The sequence below is a fragment of the Meles meles genome, chromosome 5, assembly GCF_922984935.1.
Source record: "Meles meles chromosome 5, mMelMel3.1 paternal haplotype, whole genome shotgun sequence".
NCBI classification, from domain to species: Eukaryota; Metazoa; Chordata; class Mammalia; order Carnivora; family Mustelidae; genus Meles; species Meles meles.
Window position 1 is genome coordinate 134,465,437 of NC_060070.1, and position 13,991 is coordinate 134,479,427.

At 47.8% G+C, this 13,991-nt stretch overlaps 1 pseudogene; it reads left to right on the forward strand.

Annotated features, from left to right (window-relative positions):
* Positions 1-3,774: 3,774 nt before the first annotated feature.
* LOC123942248 lies at positions 3,775-4,205 on the forward strand (annotated as a pseudogene).
* The last annotated feature ends 9,786 nt before the right edge of the window (positions 4,206-13,991 follow it).

Sequence of the window (13,991 nt, forward strand, 5' to 3'; positions counted from 1 at the left end):
CAACTGGCTTTATTTCCCTAGAAAAGATCTCAAATCACATTTGTTACGCTCCTTCATTTGGTAGGAATGTCCTGAATGTGTAATGAGATGACATTTTGGTTTCTGCGAGGATTATGTGTGTGTTCTAGGAGATGCCTGAGTTCTCGGTGAGGATTATTTTGTTTTAATTTCTATGGCATTATATGAAAATGAATATTAGTATATTCTGAATCATCAGAATGGCTATATTATAACCAAGTACTTTCACATACCTTCAGGGCCTCTGTGTGCTTGAGTTTAATTTATAATTTGTTTTTAATTTATAGTTGCACGAGAACTATACGTATCACTTTAGGGCTTTATGTGCACACATATATTATCTTATTAAGCTCGTTTCTTTGTTCAAGGCACTGATCTAAAAACTTGAATTGTGTTATTGCCTTTGTTTCCTACAACAACTCAGTGAAGAAGATGGTAGTCTTATTCCCACCTTATACATGAGGTTACTGGGCCTAGCGGGGCAAAGCTGAAGTAACAGAAGACTCAACTCAACGTTTTTAGAATGGTAATAGAGATTTGTCAAATCCCACCATAGAAAAGTTTGGAGGTAGCGTGGGCCTCAGATGCAGTTTGGCTAGGGATCTGGCTCAGCTTCTCTGTAATTGCTTTGACTCAACACCTATTATGGGTCAGCTTCATTTCCTGGTTGGCATCCATCAGGATCACAAGATGGCTGCTTCATCCACCAAGACTACAAGTCTCCTCATTCACACCTTGGGGTTAAGAGTCACTTCCACACCTTCTTCTGGCTTTGCTATGATTTTTTTGCTTTGCTTCAACCCAAGTTCTGGCACTAATAGGTTTGGGCTTGAAATAATCACTGTGCCCGTGGGGATGATTTGGTCATGATGGGCTCCATTGACCCATGGAACTCTACTCATGGAGTTGAAGGACACTGAATTCCACAAAATCACAGTATCCACCATAATCACAGTGTCCACCCCACTAAGCTTCCCAAGGTTATGTGAGAAATAAATGGTAACCACAACCCAGCCCAGCAGACTGACTCCAGAGTTGGCCCTTTTAACCCCTAAATACATATCTAATTATCTTCATAATAAAAATTATTTAAACAAACATCCTGTTCATTCCATACTCAATTTTAAGAAAGATTATGTGAGACAATATTATTAAAGAGGAAAGAGAAAAGGTGTGATTCTGTATCAGTTATTTATTGCTGTGTAACAAATCAGCCCAAAACTTCATGTCTTATCTTTTGTGATTACTGTGGGTCAGGAACTCAGGAAGTTTTGGCGGGATGGTTCTGGCTCAAGTCTCTCGTGTGGTTTCAGTCAGACAGTGGCTGGAGCTGGGACGATTGGAGTTAGTTGGATAGCTCTCTTCAATTAGTCTCAGAGACTTTCTGTGTGGTCTCTCTGCATGGGCTAGTTTGGGCTTCTTCTGAGCATGGTGGCTTCAGAGCAGATAGATGACTGATGTGGTAACTCGGGCTTCCAGAAGCAAGTGTCCCCAAGAGAATCAGGGAAAGCTTTATCATCTTTTAGAACCTAGTCTCTAAAGTCACACATCCTTTTTTTTTTAAAAAAGATTTTATTTATTTGACAGAGAGATCATAAGTAGGCAGAGAGGCAGGCAGAGAGAGAGGAGGAAGCAGGCTCCCTGTTGAGCAGAGAGCCCGATGCGGGGCTCGATCCCAGGACCTGAGATTGTGACCTGAGCCGAAGGCAGAGGCTTAACCCACTGAGCCACCCAGGTGCCCCGTCACACATCCTTTTCACCAGAGTCATGAACCTACCCAAATTTATGGGCTGGGAACATAGACTCCACGTCTCTGTGGGAGGATTATCAAAGTCAATTGCAAGTAAATGGTGTGTGATGGGAGACACCATTGTGGCCATCTTTGGAAAATATAGTTTGCCACAATTTCTATACTTCTGTTACCGATGGGTTCTTGAGATCTTTAAAACAGAATTAACACCTAATCGAGTAGCAGCAGCTTGTGGACACGCACGGCTCTTGCTTGCTTTCAAATTTCAACCAACCTCTTTACAACATGGTTTCAGAAGAGGGGCACCTGTTTGGCTCAGCCGGTTTGATAGGGGAAATCTGTGTGCTAAGGTGGCCAACCAGTTCAGCAGGGGAATCCCAGTCCCACCCCAGAGCCATTTCGGATTTTCTCTCCTGTCCTGCAGGCTGTGGGGCGCTACAGCACCAAGGATAGGGCAGTAAAAGTATATAAACTACCCCCTCTGTTTGTGCTCATGGCTCAGGGCTCTTGGACCCGAGAGATTACTCTCCTCTGAGCTTGCTGGTGTTGAATAAACCTCTCATCCTCCAACTTCTCTGAGGGCCACTTGTTCTTCTGCCAGGATCCAGTTCAGGTGCCGTAACATTTGTTTCCCTGACAGGGAAAACCAACCGCGCTGGCCCGTTGTTGCCACAGGTTTGGGGACAACGGCGGGCGGTGATGGAACGAGGGGTCGTAACCCAGAAGGTGCACCTGGCCTACTCTTCAGCAGTCTCCCACCTGGTCGCCTTGGGCGGACCTGCTCCTGTTCCGCGGTTCCTGCAGGCCTCAAAGGATACTTGGCAGGTGAGGACCTGGTCCGAGTGTCGGATTCCGGTAAGGCCGGGGGCCCCAGGGCCCAGTCAGGCCCACCCATCAGGATGGAAGGGGAGACTGATCACCTCCCCGAGACCTCTTAGAGGTCTCACAGGTCAGGGCCTCCCAGTGGGGGAGGTCCCTCAGGTAAGGAGTCTCCCAAGGTCAGGGGGCAGGAAGGAATTTCCAAAAGGAATTCCACAGGTCAGGGCTGTGGATTGGGGGGGGCGAGTAGAACTATAATAACTTCAGTGTGAATGAGTGAATGGCTGGCCTGTTTGTGCTTGTGGCTCCACGGTCTTGAGACTATGGAGTCTGAGTGGGCCCCAACCTGTTTGGGTGGTGACCTCATAGGATCTATGGCCAGTCCTTGGGGCACCAGTCCGGGCTTAATATGGACTCACTATGGCCAAGACGCACCCAAGTCTCCTCCGGGAGGGTGGAAAGGTGGGCGTCTGATTAGTCTCTCCTCTGAAGGGCCACCTACCCTTCGCTTGCTTTGTGCCACCAAGGCAGGGAAGGAACACATAGGGTCAACAAAAGAGCCCCTGTTCATCATGGGTGGGAGCTCTTCAAAACCTATGGTCCTCGAGACCATGATCAAAAATTTCAAGAAGGGGTTATTGGAAGACTATGGAGTTAAGATGCATCCTGGCAAACTGAAAACCCTGTGTGAGTTCAAATAGCCCACCTTTAATGTCAGATGGCCTTCAGAAGGGACATTGGATGTCCCAAAAGTTCTTCAGGTATGGCAAGTTTTAACAGGAGAACCAGGAGACCCTGACTTATTTCCGTACTTTGACTCCTGGCTAGGAATTCCCCAGACCCTCCCCCCTGGGTACAATTTGCTTGCGATAGGCACTGACAGGCCAGGGTCTTAATTGCCTCATCTAAGTGGCCCAAAAAGACTGACAGAATCCCCAGCCCTGGAACTCCCCCGAATGGCTGGCAGGTGGGCACTCGCTCTGCCTCATCCTGGCCTGCCGCTCTGGCTCCAGCCTCCTCGCCTCTCACCTGCTCCTGCCTCCTTTCCTTTCCATTGCCCATGTGTTAGCGGGGTGGGCCGCGGATGGTCAGGGTGCATGACGGCGGTGATGCAGCGGCCCCACTGAGCTGCCAGCTCCGGACGCTGGGGGCTGGCCACTCGAGGTGGCTCGGGGCCAGGTGGCAGCATGCAGAAGGGTGAAGAGCTGGACAGCTTTGAGGGTGAGGCCTCAGACCCTTCCACAATCTGGGGCACCAGCAGGCGGTACCAGTCCACCACCAAGCCGGTGAGCCAATGCTGCAGCCTGGCCAGCCTGCACTGTGACCCCGACTACCTGGGCCTTGAGCTAGCCTGCCTTGAGGTCGCGCAAGGGATTTTGGCCCTGATCGAGTTCATCTGCGTAAAGGCCATCATGGAGAGCTCCCGGTGTGAAAGCCTCTCCTTTTTTGAGTTTGTGAGTGTAGCGCATTTGTGGTTACCGGAGTCTTGCTGATTCTGTTCAGCCTAAACATTCACATGAGGATTCCCCAGATCAACTGGAACCTGACAGATTTGGTCAACACTGGGCTCAGCACTTTCCCAGAGACATGGACAGTCGCCCCGAGATTCAGCACCTAGACACACGAGCCCACCTGTGAGACCCTCCTCCCTCTCATCCTCGTGCCCATCCTTTCAACCAAGTTTTCTTTCCCTCATCACGTCAGATTTTCCTGTGATTAAGCTGAATTTTGTCCTCTTCGTTCTGGGAAAGGTTCATTCTGGGAAAGGGTTTTCAGAGTGGCCCTGTGGGCAGGTCTGTGAGATGGAGAGGCCCCGACCACTGAAATGGGGGAGACCCAGAACCCCTGGGCCCGGGGTCAATGTGCTGACTGTAAAGAACAGCGGCATCGGAAGAACAAACGTCCCGACTGGGGAAAGGCTCAGAAGCCCAGCCGCGACAAGGAAGAACCCCGAGAATGGGACCTCATAGGCCTTGCGGAAATAGAGTGGGGGTGGGGGGCGGGGTCTCTTCTCCTTGGCTCCCATGAGCCCATGGTCAGAATGACAGTAAACTTTTATGGTTGATGCTGGGGCCGAGCACTCTGTCGTCATCTCCCCAGTGCCCCTTTTCAGCAAAAGAACTGTGACTGTCCTTGGGGCTAGCAGAACACGGGCAACACAACAGCCCATTTGCCAGGCTCATCAGTGTGAACTTGGGGGCCACAAGGTCCGACATGAACTCCTTTGTCTACCTGATTGCCCATCCCCCTCCTAGGCTGAGACATACTCTCCAAGTTCGGGGCTCAGATAACCTTTTTTTAATTTTTTTTTAAAGATTTATTTATTTATTTATTTGACAGGGAGAAAGAGATCACAAGTAGGCAGAGAGAGAGGGGGAAGCAGGCTCCCCACTGAGCAGAGAGCCTGATGCGGGGCTCGATCCCAGGACCCTGGGACCATGACCTGAGTCGAAAGCAGAGGCTTAACCCACTGAGCCACCCAGGCACCCCGAGGCTCAGATAACCTTTGAGCCCACCGGGCACACCAGCCTCCGAGTGAACCCAAGGCAAGAGGAGACAGGGTCTCTGGTACTAGCAATTACCACACCGAGGGCAGAAGAATAGAGGTTATCCTGCACTCAGGCCCAGCTGGGGATCCCGCCAGAGTTCAGGCTCGCTTTCCCTTCAGTATGGGCTGAAGACATCCCGCCTGGACTAGGCCAAAATCGGGACCTACAGCAGAAGAGGTAGTTCTGGGGATACTCACCCAGACTTCTGGGCCCTGGCAATGGCCAGTTGCATATCTATCAAAGAAATAGGACCCCGTGGAAGCAGGATGGCCTGTGCCTCAGCGCCACAGTCCTACTCATTAAGGAGGCAGACAAGCAAGAACTTAACGTCGAGGACCCTCGTGCAGTTACATCCCTCATGAACACACAGGGGCACCGCTTCCTTTCCAGCTCTCTGCTAGCACAATACCAAGGGCTCCTCTGTGAAAATCTGCGGGTCGCCCCCGAAACAGTAAAGACATTAAACCCAGCAACCCTTCTCCCTACGGAAGAGGGAGAACCAGACCACGACTGCTCCGAGGTAACTGATGAAGTCTACACGAGGCGTTCAGGCTTACGGGATCAAGCCATAAAGAATCCAGAGCTCACGCTGTTCAGCGATGGCAGCAAGAGGGTACCCGGACAGCAGGTTATGAAATGACCAGAACCACCAAAGTCCTAGAGGCTGAGGCGTTACCAGCTGGACGATGAGCACAATGGGCTGATCTGCATGCCTGAGTCCCAGCTCTCACCCTCAGTGAAGGCAAGCAGGTCAGCATCCACACTGACTCTCCGTACACCTTTGCTACTGTGCATCTACATCTACAAGGAAAGGGGCCTCCTTACTGCTGCAGGAAAACCCATCAAAAACAAGGAAGAGATACTGAAACTCCTCAAAGCCATCTGGCTTCCAAGAGAAGAAGCAATCCGGCACAGTAAGGGACCCCAGAAAGGAGGCAACTCCATAGTGTGGGGAAATCGTCTGGCAGATGAGGCTGCCAAGACCGCAGCCAGTAAGAACATGGACAGAGCCCCTTCCCTCACTGTGGCCCTGACACCCCCAGAAAAATCCCTCCGCCTAGGTACACTAAGAAGGAAAGAGAATGAGCCATGGCTGAAGGGGCCACCCTGAGTAAAAAGAAATGGTGGGTGATGCCAGATGGGCGTGTCTTCATTCCAACAGTAACAGGAGGGCTTCTAGTCAAGAAATACCACCACCTCACCCACCTGGGAAAAACCGCATTAGAGGTCCTCCTGCTGAAGCACTCCTACATCAGCCAGCCGCCCCAGCCGCCAGCACGGTGCCAAGCTACCAGTGAACGATACATTGCACGTGCTAAAAATAACGCTCGGCCTGCACCGTGGCCCGCCAGGTGTCCAGAGGAGGGGAGTAACCTCTTTCGAAGATCTAGAGATAAACTTTGCAGAAGTGCTACCAAGCAGGGGGTTCAGATATCTCCCAGCGATAATGCACATATACTCTGGGTGGGTGGAGGCCTTCCCAATCAGGATGGAACAAAGCCAGGAAGTAGCCAAAGTCCTCTTGCGGGAGGTCGTGCCCCGGTTTGGCCTGCCATCAACAGTCCATAGTAACGATGGGCCTGCATTCATAGCAGGCACTGTACAGGTCTTGACCAAGCCTCTCAGCATCTCCTGGAGGCTCCATGCCGCCTACCCGCCCGGAAGCTCAGGGAAAGTAGAGCGATTGAATCCTACCCTTGCAGGAAGCTTAGTAAAGTTTTGTGAGGAGACTAACCTCCCACGGTCAGATCTGCTACCCCTGGCCCTCCTGTGTGCCCGCTGCACACCCGGGATGCTAGGTTACTCCCCTTCCAAATTAGTGTGTGGACGGCCTCCCCCATGCCTGGGGAGCCTTCCAAGAAACTTATATCAGATTGGGGGTAAAGAGACAGAAAAACAACTTCAGGCCCTGGGGACCACCGTAAATAATGACAAAGGTACACCATTGAGAGGGCCCCAATCTTCTTAGGGTCCCAGGTGCACTCCTTCTAGGCAGGGGACTCAGGCTGGGTCAAAATTTTTTAAAAAGGGACCCCGTCAAACCACAGTGGACAGGGCCTCACACCGTTGTTCTAACCACTCCTGCTGCCCTTAGGTCTCTGGTGCCACTCCAGAGTGAACAAAGCCCATCACCCAGATGAGAAGCCGCACCAGTGGGAAGTCCAGCCAAACCCTGTAGACTCACTCTGGCTTCACCTCTGACGAGACCCCACTGACTAACGGACACCTGCTTGCCGTGGTCGGTAGTTCTCATCGGTGTAACATCCCTTATCCTAGGGGCCGGACCCCACACTGTTGCCCTCCTGACTGCGTGGAGTCACGATTTTCCCCAGAGACTTGCCATTGTTGTAGTTTATTAAGTGACCCTGAGGTGTATTACTACACTGATTGTCCACAGGTTTTATCTGCTGTCGGGCTAGCCACAATGGCTCCCTCGAAGATGTGGACCCAACTTTGACTGGCTGTCTACTCTGCTGTCTACTCCTGAGTGCATTTCACTACGGTTTTCCTGACTCCAGTCAGTCCTGGTCTTCTGCTACCTGGTGTGCTGTTCCTCCTCACTACCTTTAGCTTGCCAAAACCGGCGGGCGGGGGGAGGGCCAGACACCCCACACAATCAGTCACGCATGCTTGTCAGTCTCTCACCTGACCTTTCAGTCCTCCCTGGGAGCGACGCTCCCCTTACGTGGAGACCCCCCAGCTGCCTTCTTGTGAGCCTGCTGGTTGCGTCCGGAGCTACCCTCAGTGCCACTGGCCTCAGGATGCCACAGGCTCAGTACCAGGGCCCAACTCAACGACTCATGGCAGGTTTTTCAGCCCTCACTTAGTCAGCCCTGGCTCGGCAGGGCCAGCACAAGTCGCTGGCCTCCGTGGTCCCCCAGAACAGGCGTGGGTTTGACCAGCTCACGGCTGCACAATGGAGACTCAGCCTGTTCTTACAGGAGAAATGTTGTTTCTATGCTAATGAGTCGGGGTGATCCAAAAAAACTCTAACCCAGTTATAGGAACAAGTAAATCACCAGTGGAAAGCACTCCAGCAGGCAACTTGGTGGGATTCCCTCTCACCACTGTTCCCTTGGTTCGCCCCCCTCACCGGCCCCAACCGTCCGCTCCTCCTCACAGTACGATTTGGTCCTTGTACTCTTACTGCTCTTACTAGGTTTATCACTGCTCAGATTGCCAAGATCAGACTCCAGTTGCTCCTTACTCACTATTGCCCCTTAAAAATAAAGATGATGCCCTCTAAAGTAGGTGTTTAAAGGGGCATCGAAGAGGGGAGTGATGGGGGAAATCTGTGTCCTAAGGTGGTGGACCAATCCAGCAGGGGATCCCAGTCCCAGTCCCAGGGACATTCTGGGTTTTCCCTCCTGCCCTGCCTGCCACAGAGAGCCACAGATAAGGAAGTAAAAGTGTATAAGTGACCCCCTTTGTTTGTGCTCAGGGCTCTTGGGAAATTACTCTCCTCTGAGCCCGCCACGTTAAATAAATCTCCTGTCCTCCAAGGCCTCTGAGTGCTGCTTGGTTCCTCCATCGGGATCCAGTCCCAGGTTCCATAACAGGTTAAGCATCTGACTCTTGATTTTCGCTCAGGTCATGATCTTATGGTCATGAGATCAAGCCCCACATTGGGCTCCACGCTGAGTGTGGAGTCTGCTTAAGATTTTCTCTCCCTCTCCTTCTGCCCTCCAGGCCCAACACATGCTTCCTCTCTCTCCCTAAAAAACAAAAATCAAATGTGGTTTCAGAAGGGATTAATAATTCCTTCCGCACCACAGTTGCATTATACAGGGGTTGACTTCTGTCTAACATTGTGTCGATTGCAAGGATTTTCTTTCTCACGTCTGTGCACTGGGAAGGGATAAAATCAGGAGGTTTGGAAGAGAGAGAAATATAAAGTGAGTAGAAGATCAGGAAGAGAGATTTTTCCATTAAAACTTGGGAGAAAGGAAAGAAGATGCGGAAAATCTAATCTGAGACTTGGAAAATATTCTCCTGTCTATGGGACAGAGGGAGCTGAGCCATTAATCAGAGCCGCTGCAAGCTCCTGATTGACCTTGCAGGGATGCTGGGCAAGTCAAGCTGTGTAACTCTGGGCAGTGGGAAGGGGCTGAAGAAGAAATACCTATGTGCACAAGGGCACACAAAGTCTCTCAAACACACAAGCTGCTCTGTGTCTCTAGAATCACAGCAAGATTGAAACAATTCATGTCATAATATTAGTTACAAAAAAGCAAAAAATCTACATGCTCATTATCTGTAATAAGGAAAAACAAGCCTTCCACTAAAACCAGGAGAAAGAAAAAGGCTTCTAGCTGTTAGAACATGGTAAATAGAACTTAATCTTAGAAAACCATTCCCAAAGATTTATATACGTAAAATCTCATTGGGAGGTTGAAAATGGAACTGTGATATGATCCAGCAATTACCCTGCTGGGTATTTCTCCAAAAGAATTTAAATCAGGATCCAGAAGAGATGTTTTCATTCCCATGTTCATTGCAGCATTATTCACAATAGCCAAGAAGTGGGACCAACCTAAATGTCCACTGACAAATGAATGGATAATGAAAATGTGGTCTGTGCATACAATGGAATATTATTCAGCCTTTAAGAAGAAGGAACTTCTAACACAACCTACCTTGGATGAACCTTGAGGACATTGTTACGTGAAATAAATCAGTTATAAAAAGACAAATGCTGCATGATTCCTCTTATATGAGGTCTTTAGAGGAGTCAAGTTCATAGAGACAGAAAGTAGGATGGTGGTTTCTAGGAGGTGGGGGCTGAGAGAGAGAAAGGGGAGTTGCTGTTCGGTAAGTACAGACTTTCAGATTTGCAAGATGAAGAAGTTCTAGAAACCCACTATACATCATTTTGCCCATAGTTAGCAATACCATACTGTACACTGAAATATTAGTAAGAGGGGGAAATCTTAGGTGTTTTTTGCCATAATAAAAAACATCATTGGTAATTTAATTACTCCCTAGGTTGTCTTTATGCTTGATTTTTGTGCATATAAAGTGTTATTATAATGGCATTCACATGTTTCCTTGCAATTCCTCCCTTCCCACCTTATTTTTTGCCTTAACGTTTCTCCAAATTAAGGCATACCGTGGGGCTTCCAGAAAACTAGCTCTCCTGGTTAGGGGTGGCCACCACAGGGATGCTAACTTCTTAGGGTAACTGTATGTGGTTGTAATTTTCTTAAATTGAGATTTGGCTAGTAGCGCATCTGAGTCTACAATGTGAGCAATTTTCTGAAAGTGTTTTTACTGGAGAAACTGTGCAGCTAAGTGGGAACTCTTTTAATTAATTACTTTCATGGTTGGTTACCCCTTCATTGCTTGTGTTTACAACCAATTTTCAGAGGTAATTTGTGTACTCCAAAGTGAGCACACAAGGTCAGGAGAATGACTCAAAAATATAAGCTTGCAAGAGCAGACTATCCATATCATTTTAATTATTTCAGGCCGTACAAAAAGATTTTTGACTAAAGTACTTACTCATTTTTTAGAGCTTAGGCTTTTAAAAAAAATCAACCGTTTAGTTCGCCACAATAGAATAAAAACAGACTTTTGGTTATAAGGTGGTATTTTGGCAGGTTTTGAATAGGCCAGTGACCAGGAACTTTCTGAATCTAGGGTTGTGACTCAAATTTCAGTTTTTTTTTCCTTCTCTTGAAAATGAATCTTATCTATAGCAATGTTTCATATTTTTAAAAAATCTAATTGCTCAAGTTATTCTTTAGGTTATGAATTGTTATTAATGAGGTGCCTGGGTAGCTCAGTCCATTAAGCATCTGACTCTTGATATTGGCTCAGGTCATGACCTTAGGGTGATGGGATTGAGCCCTGCATCAGACTCTGTGCTGGGCGTGGAACCTGCTTGGGATTCTCTCTCTCCCTCTTCTTCTGCTCCTCCCCCATGCATGCACTCTCTGTCTCTCTCTATAAAAAAGAAAGAAAGAGAAAAAGAGAGAAAGAAATGAAGAAAGAAAGAAAAGAAAAAAGAAAAAGGAAAGAATTATTAATAAGAAGCCCCTGTGGATGGCTAGGATAAGTGTCAGGATTCTGTTAAGTTCTTCATGGTTTACCATGTCCAGACCCTCAGGGACAATCCATTCCCATCTCTTTCCTTTTTCAAACAAAGAAAAGGCAGCAAGTAGTCTAGTGTCTTACCTGACTGACAGAGTACTGGAGCTCCACACTGGAAACCAAGAAACCTGGAAGGTTGCAGTATCTGGGTCTTGACCTCTGTGTTAGTCTGCTGAGCTGCTGTAGCAAAGTACCATAGACTGGCTGGCTTAAAAAGCAGAAAGTTATTTCTTGCAGTTCTGGAGGCTGGAAGTCCAAGATCAAAGTGCCACCCAATTTGGCTCCTGGTGAGAATTCTCTTTCTGGCTTGCAGAAAGCTGTTTTCTCAGTGTGTGCTCACTTAGCAGAGAGAGAGAGAGAGAGAGAGAGAGAGAAAGAGAGAATTCTTCTTCTTACAAGTGCACTAATCCCACCATGAAGGCCCAGTTTCACAACCTAATCTAACCTTAATTACCTCCCAAAGGCCACATCTCCAAAGACCCTCCACTTAACATTGGGGGCTAGGCCTTCAACATATAAATTTGGGGGCAACCCATTTCAGTGCATATCAACATGCCTTAACTACTTTTCTTCTGGGGTAGAGTAGGAACCTGATTTTCTGGGGCATATTCAGGATTCTTCTCAGTATCTTGGTTTTAATATATGAAAAGTGATTCTTACCAGCAACTTCATGTCAAAGTTTATGTAGGGTAACAACTGCCCATCATGGAACACCAAATCTACTCTGATACATTAGATGTAAAAGTTAAACTGACATATATGTTTAATGATTGTTACCATTTTAGGGGAGAAATTGTTACTATATACCTATTCTTATTACCATTCAATAGTCTTTTTCGCTTGTGGGGCCCATTTCCTGTAGTAGCATGAGATGTGGCTTCAAGATTGGGTTCTACCTCTGGCTCTGGGACCCGCAAACCTAAGCTGTGAATTCTCCCACCTTAAAAAAGTCCTTTCTGTCCATATTACTTGGGAAAGAGGGATGGATGTCTTCCCCCTGCTCTCTAGGTGTTGCTGTGAATTCTCAGAGCTGTGGGTCCATCTTTTGTACTGTAGACTCCACTTTCTTCACTGTTGGTCTCAGTCTGGACCCCACTGCAGCTGCATATTTATGTGCATGTGTGTATCTGTGCACGCGTGTGGTATAAAGGACACTGATTGTACAGGATCTTTATTTTCAAGTGATAATTATCCAAAACCAAGCAGCTTAGGGAAAGAGGGAATGTACTGACTCGGATAAGTAAATGGTAGAAAGAACGAGGTTCTCTTTTTCACTTCTTTCTTTTTACACGTCATCATTTTCCCAAAGTATTTTTCTCCTTAGGGTTAGAATCATAGGTACCGGTAGCACTGGGGACACATCTTCCCACATTTTCCCTCTGAGAGGAAAGGGCTTCTTCTCACTGGAAGGGCCGGAGTTGGATCCTGGGCCAGCTGGAAGAGCCTAACTGGGGCCGAGAGCTTCCCCTGGACTTGTGTGGTGTGGGGTGGTACCATGAAGCACAAGGGTGGCCCAGGTGCTAAGAGTAAAGCAATTTTCTCAAAGAAGAAAGGAGGGAAAAGGCCTGGCCTTTGCCATGAGAATCATGAGCTAGCTGGGCAGCCACCTCATTTCTCAAACTGTCTCACAGGCTTCACACCCTTCTCGGTAGCTCTGTGGAGCTTATCTTTAAAGCCTTCCATGGATATCTATACAGATGGATCAGATTTTATTGGAGGACTAGGGAAAACTCAAGGGGATGACAACCTATGGTGGAAAGAATTGCAAACCACGTGGTGAGGTTGCCTGTGGTAGGCAGTTGTAAGGACAAGCATGCCCAGTGGTCGGCCTCCCATAGAGGACTTTGTTCTGATACACCCAGCTTCTGTGTGTAGGTCCCCAACCTCTGTACTGTGTGCTTCCTTCCTCTAAGTTTCATCTTGACTTTCCCTCGGCCACTGGGCTCTGTTATGCCTCAGGACACACCTTCCTCCTCTCACCAGTTCTTTCCCAGAGTCTTAATTAGTCAGTTCAGAAATAGCATCCCAGGATCTCTGGGAAGATGGGCTGTGGTGGTCTTTGCCACTCCAAGTCCCCCAGAGTTGCTCAGGTGGTGGGTTTTGCTACCACCGCTTCAAAATATCCTATGTTGGACTCTTCTCAGATGCTGTCCTGGCAGACTTCCTAGGGTTGTTCTTCTTTATGCCCTGCCCTCCAGTGTGAGTTGTGGAAGTGCATATTTATTTTTGTGATTGTCTAGCAGAAAGAGATTAATACATTCCTCACAGTTCTGCAATTGCAAGGCCTACTTACTCACAATGAATGTGCACTTTGGATTTCAAATGGTTTCTCAGTGGGTCTGTTGGGGATAATAAACAGGCACATTACTCAGCCATTTTCAATGGTTGCTTCCCTGGCTACTAAAAAGACCTTGCCAATACAGTGAATTTTCTGCTTAGAGAGGCTGGATTAACTTCTTAGATAAGGATCATGCTTCTTAATCTCTGTCTGGGGAAAAGAGTTGGTATTTTTTCCCCTCTCCATTATGCAAGTGATTTTCCTTCGAGTATCCCCAGCAGGCTTGAAAATTTCTTTGAAGTTTGTGGTTTATCGTAAAATTAATGTAAATTTTGCATCTTACTCCATTTTATATATTTATAAGTAATATTTTAAATTACTTCTTATTGAGCAAATATGTTTTCTGAAAAGATGTGTCATATTCATCTTGTTATCCTGTTATTCTTGAGCTTTGAGTAATTCTTGGCAATCGCTTGAGAAGCCT